Here is a 14,543-nt window from a genome sequence, read left to right as displayed (position 1 = left end):
ACAAATGTCAATAAAAAGGAGATGAAATCTGATTCGAACCGATGTCCTTCCCCTGATAAGATCCAAATATTTCATTAACTAAAATTTCATTTGGTTATAACTCTAGAACCAATGAAAATAAGTACACTTATGATAAATCGTTGAAAACCTCTCAATAAGAGCCTATTACTGCAGTTAAGAAAAAATCCAAAATCTTATTTTTTTATTTATTTTGAACGTTTTTGGATGCTTTCAGTTCAGTCGATTGCAATCAAAAGGGGAGGTGAACAACTAGATGTTACAACAGTTCTTAATCCAAAATTTCATCATCCTACGGCGAATCGTTTTTGAGTTATGCAAGATACATACGTACGTACAGAAGTCACACCAAAGCTAATCAAAATGAATTCAGGGATGATCAAAATGGATATTTCAAAATGGATCAAAATGGATAGGTTAATTAAAATAGTGCTAAAATGTACAAAAAGAACAGAAAAATTTATAAATATGTAAAAAAACTTGCATCAAGACAGTAAGATGCTGCATATTTAAAACTTCATTGAACTCAAAACTTTTATTATCCGTTCATATCTTATTTGCAGTTCTAAAAATTCCGTCTACAGATTCATCAACATCTATATACCATGTAAAAATCGTATTTCTTAAAAATAAATGTAAATAGTGTCATATTTTAACTTATTATTAGAAATTTATATCCCATATTCAATTTATTAATTAATTTGGTTCGATTTTTAAAATCGTAAAAGTAAAATATTCTGAATATTTAAAGTAAACGGTTTTATTACAGGTCAAATCTAATTTTTAAATCGATTAATAATTATGGTGTTAAAAATATTTTATACTTCAATAAATAATTTATATTAATTTTTATTTTAAAGAAATTTACAAACATTAAATTTTTATTTATAATAAATTTTATTCCAATAAAAGTAATTAAGTGAATATATTATAGTATAAAATAAAATAGCTTATAAACCAGAGGTTTCTAAGTGAGTTTAAACGTATACATATAAAAATCCGATAGTATATAGTAAGAAAAACAAGTTATATCTGATTTTTATCAAATAAAAAAAAAAAAAAAAAAAATCTAAAAGACATCGGAATTCCTAAGAGACAACATCTAGGAAATTACGAAGGTCACTATTGGACAAGTTTGCTAAGCAAGATGGCTGTACTACTTCAGTATCTTTACCTCTTTTTAAAAAAAAAAAAAATCAAATAATAAAAAAAATCCTAAATTATGACTTAACTTACAAAAATTATTGGATCCCCGTCGGTTGATTTGTTCTGATACATATGCTTGTTTAGATTGCTAGAACTAGTGTTAAATCTATATAATTTGTATACATATAACGTAAAACTTTGTTAATTTGAACATTAGTTACTCATAATTTCTTAAAAATTATTTTCCTCGTCATTTTTCTGCATGAAATAAAAAGAAAAAAGTAAATATTTGATTAAATCTACGAATAAGAATATTTCTGTTTCTATGTAATCTACTAATAGCTATTACAGCATTAACAGAATTGTTGTGGTGAAATATAGAAAATTATTAATGTATCATTACGCCAAAAATTATTTAATAAAATCAAATTCAGATTTCTTTAAAAAAGCTAACAACATAGTTGTAGAATTTTCCCACCATGCAAATTTTTTCTGATGCTCGGCTTATACACATGTACACACAACTTAATTTAAAATATTCATCACATTTTATTTAAATATGTCTTTTTTTTTCTTTTTTTTTTTTATTTAATTCTATATTGCAACAGCAATTTTTGTGTAAGACAGACGTGTCTATGTAGTTCTAGTGAAAATTTATCTTATACATATAACCAGGTATTAAATTGTAGACAATATTATCTATAGACTATATTATGTATTATTATCCAAGTATTGTCACAAGAAGGAATATTTTTACTCGGTGTTGTTTTTAAATAAGTGACATAACCTTCCATAGCGCGCTGCTATGGACCAGCTACAAGTTGTTACTCCTAGCAACGGCGAATCATCGCATGTAAACAATAACTTACTATCTCATGTAAACCCTAACCTACAAGATAATAGAATACGTGGGCTTCTAGTGTTCTGACAGGGACCCTCGGAAACTGGCGCGGCGTAATTAGAGACAACATTATCGATAACATGAGTGACTTTTCAGAAGCAGAAAGTGAAAGTGATATTACGGATTTTGGTGAGGCAAACCCTCCCTGCCAAGCAATACCACTATTATACATACAGAAGGAAAAGGCCAGTTGGCAGAACGATGAAATTCCAGTGGCAAAACCGGCAACGCACAAATTATGCTGCATCTAATATTGTTACCAACAACTCACGAATAGGAATTAATTACTAATTCCTATTCAATAGGAATTAATTCCTATTGGGTGAGTTATACTAAAAAGTGTTTAGTATAACTCATCCAATACCCCACTGTAAATCTTTACAGACCTTTTAACAGGTTCTAAAAATGTTCTGTGAAAATTTCGACCTACTAGGATTTACAGAAACAAAATGGCGGCTTTCAAACAAACACATAAATTTCAGATTAACCACATTTTTTATTCATTACAAAATAGTTGGTAAAAATGATTAAAAACCGATGATGTATTGTTAAACAGGTGTTCAAACTGAATAAAACAAGTTAATCATACATCATCTGTTTTTAATCATTTTTGCCAGCTATTTTGTAATGAATAAAAAATGTGGTTTTTCTGAAATTAATGATTTGGTTTGAAAACCACCATTTTGTTTCTATAATTCCTAGAAAGTTGAAATTTTCACAGAACATTTATAGAACCTTCGTCAAAAGTTCTGTATAGTTTTAATAGGGTCAGTGGGGAAATTGGCGAGTGATACTAAAACAAAAGCATATTACTATTCGTGAAGACACTGTGTGCATGTGAGTGTGTGAGCGCGCGTGCGTAGTGTGTGGTTGTGTGTATGTATATATATATATATATATATATATATATATATTTTTGTGTGTGTGTGTGTGTGTTTGTGTGTGTGTGTGTGTGTGTGTAGACGAGGGATATCTCTAAGGTAAACACCGCTGGGAAATTTCTATCCTTAAGGTTAGCGGACCTGTGTCGTTCATAGCGACGCTAGTATTGTACACAGCGCATTGTTGATTGTAAGTCGTCGCGTTGTAGTATCTTTGATTATGTGTAAATTATTACGTTATAAAATCAATGGGAAAATCGATGTTGCCGTCAACTGTGAAGTACGTGAATTCATACGTTTTTTAAATCAAAACGTTAAGCCGGCTGAAATTCATAGGAAGTTGGTTGCTGAGTGTGGTGGTAATGTAATGAATGAAAGAAATTTTTGAAAATGGCGAGAAAGGTTTAGAAATAACAAAATTAATGTTAACAATGAAGAACGTTCTTGGAGGCCCTCGATAATCACCGACGATTTGTTGAAAGGCGTCGATGATGAAATCAGAAAAGATCCTCGCTCAACGATTTCCGATCTGCCCCTTCTTTTTTAAAATGTTTCAAGAGCTGTTATCGGTCGCATCGTTCATGATCTTTTAGGCTTCAGAAAGGTTTGTGCACGTTGGGTGCCGCACGTCTTAACGGAACGTCACAGAAAAGTCCGAATGGGATTGGAATTTTTGATGCGCTACACAGAAAAAGGTGATGAGTTCCTAAATTCGATCGTTACCGTCGATCAAACGTTGATTTCGTATGACACGGCTGAGAGAAAACGTTAGTCAAGTGAATGGCGTCATCCTCAATCACCAACCAGACCGACAAAGGTCAAACCACAAACATTTGGACGCAAACTGATGGCTACAGTCTTTTGGGATCAGTCTGGCATACTGATGATTGATTTCATGCCATATGAACGACTATAAATGCAAAAAAAAGCCTACTGCGAAACTCCGCATAATTTACGGCGCGCCAATCAAACTCGGTGACGTGAGCGGCTGATCGACGGCATCGTCCTGCTCCACGATAATGTACGTCGACATGTTGCCGGTCCGACAAGTGATACACTGAGAACATTTGGAAGGGCAATTTACGATCACCCACCATATAGTCCGGACTTAGCTTCTTCTGATTACTTCAAAAAAGAAATTGAAAGAATTTTTGAATGGCAAGCAACCGCGGTTGACGATGAACTTAATAATCCTGTTAATCTGTGGCTAAATGGACTGGCGGAGAAGAGTATGATGAGGATATATTAAAGCTGGTGTATCGCTACGATAAATGTCTTAATTCATGTAGCGATTATATAGAAAAGTAGTATAAGGTATGTAGTTTAAGAGAAATAAAAAAATATTTTTAGTTTTCAGAATAACTTTTTTTACAATAAAAGGTCTTTACTTTAGAGATAACTTCTCGTATATGTATATATATATATTTATGTAACTGTTATATTTGCAAAATAATTATTCGTAATAAACATATGATTTACTAGAATTTTTACTTAGAAATTTTACATATATATTTACTTAGAAAGTTTTCCTATACACCGACATTTAAAACGAAAATGGAACAGTGACCATATATGACCTCCTTAAGATAATTACTAGAAAATCGACACGTAAAACAAATGTATCAATTTAAGCCACACAATAAACTATAAATACTTCTCATAAAACCAAAATAAATAATATATTTTATTTATTTCAAATTTCCATGTCATAATCAGGTTCTAGCCAAGTTCACTTCATATAATGTACTAAATAAATAAATCTTTTATTCTGACAGCTACAGAATAATAAATTATATAAATCACGTTAGGAATGTATAAAGGTATGCTACTCCACGAATAAAAAACAAATTGCCTTGCATTTGCCTGGATAGATCAGAGACAGCATCACAAAATACACAATTACTAATAAAATAAAAAATAAAAAAAATTAGGTTACGTTGAAGTTAATATTAGTTTTTTTAAATATAAATATATTAAAAGTAAAACCAGTAGGTACTGAATATATAAAATAACTACAAAATAATTCACAATTTAGAACGCGTTAATGAAAAGTATTTCATCGCTTATTTACGTACACGTTGAACGGAATCCAGAAGAATCAGATGTCCTTTAAATTTTAAACTAGTGTTTTTTTAAAACTTTATTGACAGGTTAATATTAATTATGTAAAAAGAAAATATTTTAATTGTGTCTTTACTATTATATAAAGAGAAAGAGCGTTTTTGTTTGTTCGGGATTAACCACTCGATCTTTCGCAACTAAATTTTTACCTATGTGTCTTGGCATAACTGAGAAGTTTTTTGGATAAATTAAATTTTTGTATATATATATATATATATATAATGTAGTAGTGGAGATTTACTGGTTGAGGCATAAAATTAATGAATTGTGAACTGCGAGTGTTGTATCACTATGTGAGCTGGGTTTCAACCGATTGATTATGAAAAACTAAAAATCAATTTCTAAATTATATGAGTTTCTTTCCAAGTTTCAAGAGTTAAACCGGATTTATGTAACCCTGATACTTTTTTATTCGCTAAATCAATCAGACTTTTGTTGAGTGTAATTTTCATGTCATTAGATCAATTTCTAGATTTTTTAAATCCGACCTTTAAAGGGAATAAAAAAAAATTAAAACATTTTATACAATGATTGTAAATTTTCCTAACCACGACTATAGTAAACGAGATATTCAGTACATTTGGGTTTGTAAAACTCTTCAAATAAATACTTAAAAACTATTTTTTATTTTCGGGGTTTTTAATTCCGATTTTTTCAAGGGGTGCGAATATATACGCCGCTTTTGCTCAACCACCACATCCCAACTCCGCAGGGAAAGACATTCACCTTGACGACCGTTACCGGTCGTCACACTACCTCCTCCGTTCCGAGCACTGAGGGGCTTTAACGGAAGTCGTCTTTAGATACTCAAACTGATTACATCTCACAGTCATCAGTCAAGCCTCAGTCGGAATGCCACCAATGTAAATCCTCGGCAGAGATTTATATTAGTAAAATACAAATAAAAGTTTGCCTTTACGTAGGCTTCAATCGGACATCTTCATATCCAACCTAACATGATTCTCTCAAACTAACTAATCGAGACCGCGGACCCCGCGCCTACTCTAAATTTGACAATACCGTTCGTGACTGTGAATGCCTTAGACTGCGAAGGAATTGTAAGTCAAGTCAGTGCTATATTCATACCAATCAAAGTTATATTTTATGCAACATAGAAATTAGGAAGTAACCCGATTAAGTCGACCAAATTACGGTTCTTTTGCTGAACCACAGCCACTGCCACAGTTATTGTATGTGTGGCTCGCTGCATCTGCCTCAGGTTACTTGACTAAGAAACATAAAATAAAAAGATTGACCACTACGGGAAAATCAAATAACCACACAGCGCGGGAAATGCTGTGACGAAGAGCTAGTTTTAAATAAATTAGTACAAAGATTTTTTTAAAAATGGTTTGGCGATTCATTAAAAATGACAACAGAAGCATATTAAGGCCCTTCTCATATACTAAATTGTTGTCTTGTTGTCGCGATAATTGCTCCGTTGTCTGATTTGATTGAGGAGTATAGGTACTTAATTTTAAAGAAAAGAACTTTTCCTTTTAAATAAAATTCCCCAAATATAAATATAAATACAGTTTATCAATTTTAATTTATTTAAGTATAGTTCTACATGACTTAGTGTATTTTTGGTGCTAAACAATGATATGATATAGAATTTTTGTACCTTTAAAACTCGATTTTAACCCCAAAAGTTAATAGTATACTTAAGACTGTAACATAGGTAAGCATAATAATGACTTCAACCTTAGCGATTTGTTAAGGCACTTTAAAGAAAAACATTAACGTTTCATATTGATCCAGACGAAATGCATTTGGTTACCCCAGGAGAATTTGTTATTTAATAAAACAACCAAAGATTTTGCTGTATGGTAACAGTCCTATGTTTCACCTCGTTGATTTATTATATTTTTGTCTGTGTCTGTTCAGATGTGTGTAATACTATATGAGGAGGGGAAAAAAGAGGAAAAAATTTTGGAGGCAAAAGAATGAAAATATTCATATCATAATACAAAGTACAATAACTAAAAAGAAAAAATCCACATTGAACAATATTATTTGAAGTTATAACCAAACATTTCATCACACATTGGAACTAAATTTATTAAAAAGATGCTTAAGAGAGAGAATAAGTTACTGTCAAGATGAAAAATCACTATAAACCCTTTTAATTCAATGTGCTCGATCGATTTATAAAACCCTTCCCTCATAAAGTTATATTTCCTATATTAATTTTAGTACAAATATTATACTCTGATAGTAGAAATAGCAGACCATATAATAACCATATAAGTTACACGAAACAGATCAAATAAAAATAAATTGAATATAAAATTAAATTAAGAAAGTTTGAAAAAAACTCCTGCCTATTTAATATTAAATGCCATTAGCATGATTTTTAAAAACACCTAAGGATATTACGTAACATATGAATCATCAATAACAGATTTTAGAAAGCCGGTTTCGGAAAGGATGATGAAGATTCTGAAGTATTTTAAGGAAATTCCAGGCAAAAAAACAACCAAAACCGTAGGATAAATATGCAACTTTACCGTATCCTCTGTTACCGTAATCGATGACGTAATCTTTAGTAATGAATCAACCGCAAAATATACGCTTGTTAGAATAAAGTGCAAAATTGAAAAGCAATTAAAATAGCAGCAAAATGCTTTTAATTAAAAACATTAAAAAAATATATGATCTACGATTGTGGGCAATATGTACATAATTAAGAGCAAAATTCAAAAAAATTAATTTAAAAAAATTACTATTACTTTTAATTTAACAAAATATCAAGAGAGATTTTCCTCTGCATTGGAATTTTAAAAAAAAGTGTACAAAAGTTGTTTTAAAAGAAATCGACTTACAAAAATAAAATATCATCTTTTTTGTTACATATATCAGCCGTTCGGGGCTCACTCGCTCTCCCGACCATCTAGCCATTGCTGTCCAGTCAACCTGGATCCCGAGAGCAAGGTTGGCCCAGGTGAACCTCAAAGCCTACCCAGGAGTTCCCCAGTCCTCCTTGGACCACACAGCCTTCTAGATGGTCGAAATCTTGCTTCGCTAGTCATTCCCGTCTAGCCAGAGGGATTCTTTCGCTGGACCCCGCAGTGTTCGTATCATTTATGATTGTGAAAATAATCCTAATAAATAATTTAAATTCAGGCTTTATAGAAACCTGAAAAGGAAATTAAATTACAAAAGACAGAATAGTATAGTAACTATGATAACTAAACTACACGCACCTATAACGAAAAAATGTATAACTTATTTCTTTTGCCAAGGTGACAGAAATATAATAATGAAGTAAACGGATTAATTCTTCTTTCTTTAATGAATATCATTAATTCAGAACTTCATTTTTAAGGAGCTAGGGCCTCGGTCTACGGGTTAAAACCTTTCCTGGGATACCACGAATGTATCCTGTAGATTTTATAACAATCGGTCGCTTGTTTCTCACGTGGTGCGAGAACAAATAAATAAATAGACAAACAGAAACACTTTCGAGTTAATATATATATGTTTATATAAGACTAAACGCAGAATATTTCTGAGGAAGACTAGTTATACGTTATAGAAAGTTTACAGAAAATGATATAAAAAAAATCTGATGCGGATACCACATGACTTTCTTGTAAGTCTATTAAATTACATATACACATTTTTTTTTTTTTTAATTGAAAACAACGTAAAGTTTTATTTCATTAATAAATTTAGATATTTTTCTTTTTTTTGTTATTATTGAATTATTATTTACCGTAAACATTTTTTTACAATCAGAGGTTAATAATTATTAATAAATCAATATACTTAAATTTAAAAAAAAGTCGGAAATGAAGTCGGATTCGAACCGATGTGCAAGGGAAAGGCTTTGTAAGATCCAAATATTCCATTAATTAAAATTTTATTTGGCTATAACTCTGGGACTAATGAAAATAAGAACCACTTATGACACATCATTGAAAAGGACTCAATCAGGGCTTATACTGCAATTAAATGAAAGTCCAAAATCCAAGTTTGTTTCGATTATGGGCTTTTTTTTAAACCAATTTTGGTTAAGTCGATTGTAATCAAAAGGGAAGTTACACAACTAGATGGTACAGCAGTCCAAAATCCAAAATTTCTTCATCCTACTGTTAATCGTTTTTAAGTTATGCGAGATATATACTCACATACGTACGTACATACAGACGTCACGCTGAAACTAATCAAAATGAATTCAGAAATGGTTATAATGGCTATTTTTGTTGTAATCTGAGAACCAAAATTTTTCGCGATCACATTACTTCCTTTACTTTGTACAAGGAAGTAATAAAATTCCAGCATAATTTAACAAATAATGTAAGAATAAGAGAAATAATTTTTCTGTCAAGCACATAAATAAATAAAAAATTTCTAAAATTTAATAGTTTGTTTTGTGTGTATTTACTGGGTAGGATTTCCTCACTCCAGCAATATCAGTTAGTGAGTTTTTCATATACTCCCGCTTCTTTTTTATAACCTGTTAAGACTCAGGTTTTATTTCCTCCTTTTTTTATTTGTAAAAATATAAATTTTCACTTCTTTTCTAACTCTTTATAAATTTTCACTCTTTCTTTTACTTTTTATAAATTCACGCTTTTTTTATTACGCTTAAAGGATTTTTGCTAATGCTCAATTGTCAGGCTTGCTCCATCCTTCAAAAACTCAACATCTGTTTATTACGAATGTATAAGTAATTAATACAATAATATTATATATATATGAATTAGAAGTACAGAAATTATAATAAAAATTATTTGTATCATAAAATAAATATAGAATTTTATTTATTTATTTCATTGAACCAGTAAATGATAATATATTTAGAATAATTAAACCAAACCGAGATTATTGTACCAAGACGCCATACTATTCAACATAACCAGATCGGAATTACGATACAATTACAAAATAAAACAATTGAATTAAATACAAGCCCTTATATCTTATTGAAAACTTTTGAGTACAAAATAATTACTTTTTTAAACCTTTATAAATATGCTTAAAAAACCTTTGATAAATATAAACAAAAAGTAAACAAATAAAATATTTAGTTTTCAACTTTTTATTAAGTTTTAATTTTTTAGAAATCGACATCAAACTAAAATACAACTTTTCAAAACTAGTTAATAATAAACTGACACGGAATTCTAAATCTGAAAAAAATTGTAAAGGCGTAATTATAATTTTTCTTACATATTTAAAATTTATTATTTGTTATATTTCTTAGTTATATATTAAAAAAAAAGTAATGATAGTCGTACAAACAAAAGCAATAAACAAAAAAATTCGACAACTGTTTTTTCTCATATAATAGTTGTGCATTGAAAACAATTAGAAAAAGAAAGTAGAGAAACAGAAAAGGTCAACTAAAGTTCCTGGCTATAGTCGGACGTAAAGTAGGAACACATATATACATTAATTTGTTTTTTTAATTTTTCCGAAAAAGTATCTTAAATTTTCGTTTATATAAACGTCAAATATATAATGATATCAGTATAGGATTATATTTCATCGCTAATTAATAATAATATAAATAATGCATTAATAAAAATAATATTATGTTTGATTTCAATTAACCATATATCTCAGAAATGTCTATCAAGCCTGTTCATATTTCCTAGTATGGACAAGACCACAACATATTTACCTCATACGTATCATCTTCATCCCGCCGATCCATCGGATTGCTTAACGTGTACAAGTTGAACAGATTGCAATGAACGTATTAGAAATAGAAAAAAAGGAGTGATAATAGTAAATAAAAATTACGCCTTTTTAACTGCAATGAAACCGATTCTGAGTCTTAGTTATATGTGCAGCTGAGATATGAAACTTGTTTGAAGCATCGGTGCAATAATATTTCTCTCCATGTAATAAGTATTTTTTAGTTTCATTTTTCAGAACAAAAACGTTACAGTGTAATAGATAAAATTTCGATGATTCACACGATATATTTAGCTTGTTTATACATTGAATAATTTAAAAGTTAGTGAGCTATATCCACTAAATAGTACATTTAACATTATTATTGTAAAAAATATTTGATTTTATAAAAAAATATTTTAAGAATAATTTTGTTATTTAGTTTGGTAAAAAATTAAGAATTCTGGGATATGCTGTGGATATGTATCTGGACTGTTTTTTTTTCTAAACTACTATTAGGTCTAAATAATTATGTATAAAAATAAAACTTGTAAATAGTGTTCATAAATTTCTTTTAAAGTTTTTTAAAAATTGCGACATCAATTAAAAAATTATATTTTTTCTACTTGAAGGTTACTCTTGAATTACGTCATTACAAAATGATATACGAGGGTTATTTTTTTTTCAAGGTCCGATCGGTCACGAAATTAAAACTACAGTGAAAATAAAAATTTTTTTATTTGCAACAAGTACTTGCATAGTTACGCTATTTCTCTATATAGTCGCCACTCCGATTTAGACATTTGTAGTAGGGAGGTATGAACTTTCCAATACCCTCATCATAGAACGGAGCCGCCTGTGTTTTCAGCCATGTTTCTACGCTGGTCTGTAGCTCGATGTCTATGCCAAAATGTTGTCCTCCTAGCCAGCGTTTCAGGTGAGCACAGAGGTGAAAATCAGATTTTTTTACTCTCACCTTATGATTCGTTAAAAAACAACGAATACAATTTGTTAGAATTTGTGCCAGATAATGATAACAATTACTCTCACCGTGGTTGGTTAAAAAACAAAGAATGCGATTGGTTGGAATTTCGTGCCTGATAATGATAAGAATTACTCTCATCTTATGATTCGTTAAAAAACGACGAATACAATTTGTTAGAATTTGTGCCAGATAATGATAACAATTACTCTCACCGTGGTTGGTTAAAAAACAAAAAATGCGATTGGTTGGAATTTGTGCCAGATAATGATAAGAATTACTCTCACCTTGATTGGTTAAAAAACGACGAATACGAATTGTTAGAATTTGTGCCAGATAATGATAACAATTACTCTCACCGTGGTTGGTTAAAAAACAAAAAATGCGATTGGTTGGAATTTGTGCCAGATAATGATAAGAATTACTCTCACCTTGATTGGTTAAAAAACGACGAATACGAATTGTTAGAATTTGTGCCAGATAATGATAACAATTACTCTCACCTTGATTGGTTAAAAAACGACGAATACGAATTGTTAGAATTTGTGCCAGATAATGATAAGAATTACTCTCACCTTGATTGGTTAAAAAACAAAAAATACGATTGGTTGGAATTTGTGCCAGATAATGATAAGAATTACTCTCACCTTGATTGGTTAAAAAACGACGAATACGAATTGTTAGAATTTGTGCCAGATAATGATAACAATTACTCTCACCGTGGTTGGTTAAAAAACAAAAAATGCGATTGGTTGGAATTTGTGCCAGATAATGATAAGAATTACTCTCACCTTGATTGGTTAAAAAACGACGAATACGAATTGTTAGAATTTGTGCCAGATAATGATAAGAATTACTCTCACCTTGATTGGTTAAAAAACGACGAATACGAATTGTTAGAATTTGTGCCAGATAATGATAAGAATTACTCTCACCTTGATTGGTTAAAAAAACAAAGAATGCGATTGGTTGGAATTTCGTGCCTGATAATGATAAGAATTACTCTCACCTTATGATTGGTTAGAAAACAACGAATACGATTTGTTAGAATTTGTGCCAGATAATGATAAGAATTATGACGTTTATTATTTTTTCTAGGTCCGATCGGTCCGTTCTATGACAATGGTATTGGAAAGTTGGTACCACGCTACGACAAATGTCCAAGTCGGAGTGGCGACTATGTAGAGAAATAGCGTAACTATGTAAGTACTTGTTAAAAATAAAAAAAACTTTTTATTTTCACTGTGATTTTAATTTTATCACCGATCGGACCTTGAAAAAAAATAACCCTCGTATAAAATATAAAAATCAAATGATTTAAAAAAATTGCTCTAAAATTTTTGCATGTGCTTTATTAATAATAAAAATCCTACATTATAGGATTTCTTTTATCAGATGATTCAATTTTTTTCTTATTTCATCCTTATAAACAAAATGTATTGTTATTATAAGATCTCAATTTATATCTCATTCATGAATTTATCGTTTTTTTTTTTGTGGCACCGATTTGGGTTCAATTAACTGAATCGCTGTGAAATTCAATTTTATGTCTCCTTTTCCTTTATTATAAAAACACAGATTTAATTTTTTTCCATAGTGTTTAATTTACAGTCAGTTCCAATTTACCGGAGTCATAAGTAATTTAAATTATTTGTTTAAAAAATGTTAACGTGTAGAAACAGATTTCCATTGAAATCTCTCAAAGAACTGTTTATTCGCTTGTTGTACAGTATTAAATGTACACTAACAATTTTAAATAAGTCATACCAAGATAAGTGTAGAAAACATTGATCAAGTTTACAATATAAAAAACAAAGTCCATAACCAAAAATAGTCTTATTAATAAAGCAAAGAATAACTTATCAAAGAGAGAAACATTGAAACAAATCAAAGAAAAAACAAAAGTAAGCGGCGAAATGAAATGAAGAATTTTGACGATGCATAACATTCTAGGGGAGCTGATTCTCATCTCAAATCTCGGAAAACATACAGATCTAACATATGCAATCGCTTTAGATGCCTAACTTTCTCGCTGTAATCCAGGAGGTTAACTGGGAGCCAGTTCACATGTTTGTTCAGTATCATTTTGTATCTTGAACCAAATCGCCGTATCTTCTTGCATGATGGGCATGCCAGATAATCGAGTAATTCTGTTGTTTTTCGCAAACCTCATTTTTGTTATATTTCTCAACAGTTTGTTCTGAAATCGCTGTACCACTTCGATGTTATTCTCGTTTGTCAAAGCACACAGTTGGGTTCCGTTGTTTGAAATCGATTTCAGAAGCGTTGAGTACAGCAATTGCTTGTTAGATAGTGATACTTGCGACTCCCACCCTAGCAACCAGTACATCTTCCTGAAAACGATAATCTACGTCCTTTTATCTCTGACATGACTCCTCCACCTCGGATGGCGATCCAGATGCAGTATTAGGTATCGTACGTTATTTAGCATGCGAGATGAAAACGTCGTTATGTTGAACTCCCGGGCACTCACCCCTCCCCTCTACGTAAACGTAACATGCGTAGACTTAGCAGGATTAATCTTCATCTTTCACTAAGCCAGTCGTTAATTAAATCCAATACAGTTTGCAGTTTAGCAGAAGTTGCGATAGGTTTAACATCTGCAGCCAGGTTTGCTGTGTCATCCGCAAATGATGTAACTGAATTTAATGTAGATTAAAATTTTATATAAAAAACTTATAGAGTGAAAAAAAAAAAAATTTTAATTGGGAAAAATTTATAGCGTTGCAATCAATCTATACAATATATCAACAATGTTGTACAATTAACAGTTCGTCTGGGGCACTATACTATACTATTTTAAATATTTCACAGCAATTTGTTATAATTCTTTATAATTACTATT

General features: G+C 30.5%; 1 protein-coding gene across 6 annotated transcripts in view; it reads left to right on the top strand.

The window, feature by feature from the left end:
• The window catches only part of LOC142331399 (uncharacterized), an 807,446-nt gene that overhangs the window by 570,822 nt on the left and 222,081 nt on the right, over positions 1–14,543 (top strand). Inside the window, exon 4 of one of the 6 annotated variants that reach the window (XR_012757983.1) lies at positions 12,776–12,879. The exons of 4 other annotated variants lie outside the window; for them this stretch is intronic. The gene's annotated coding sequence lies outside the window, so the exon portion shown is untranslated. Of the gene's footprint in view, positions 1–235; positions 335–12,775; positions 12,880–14,543 lie in introns of those variants that run through there. One more of the 6 variants, XR_012757985.1, reaches the window with a different exon arrangement.

Source organism: Lycorma delicatula, chromosome 10 (assembly GCF_047948215.1).
Source record: "Lycorma delicatula isolate Av1 chromosome 10, ASM4794821v1, whole genome shotgun sequence".
Lineage (NCBI taxonomy): Eukaryota > Metazoa > Arthropoda > Insecta > Hemiptera > Fulgoridae > Lycorma > Lycorma delicatula.
This window is presented reverse-complemented; position numbering and strand designations above follow the sequence as displayed.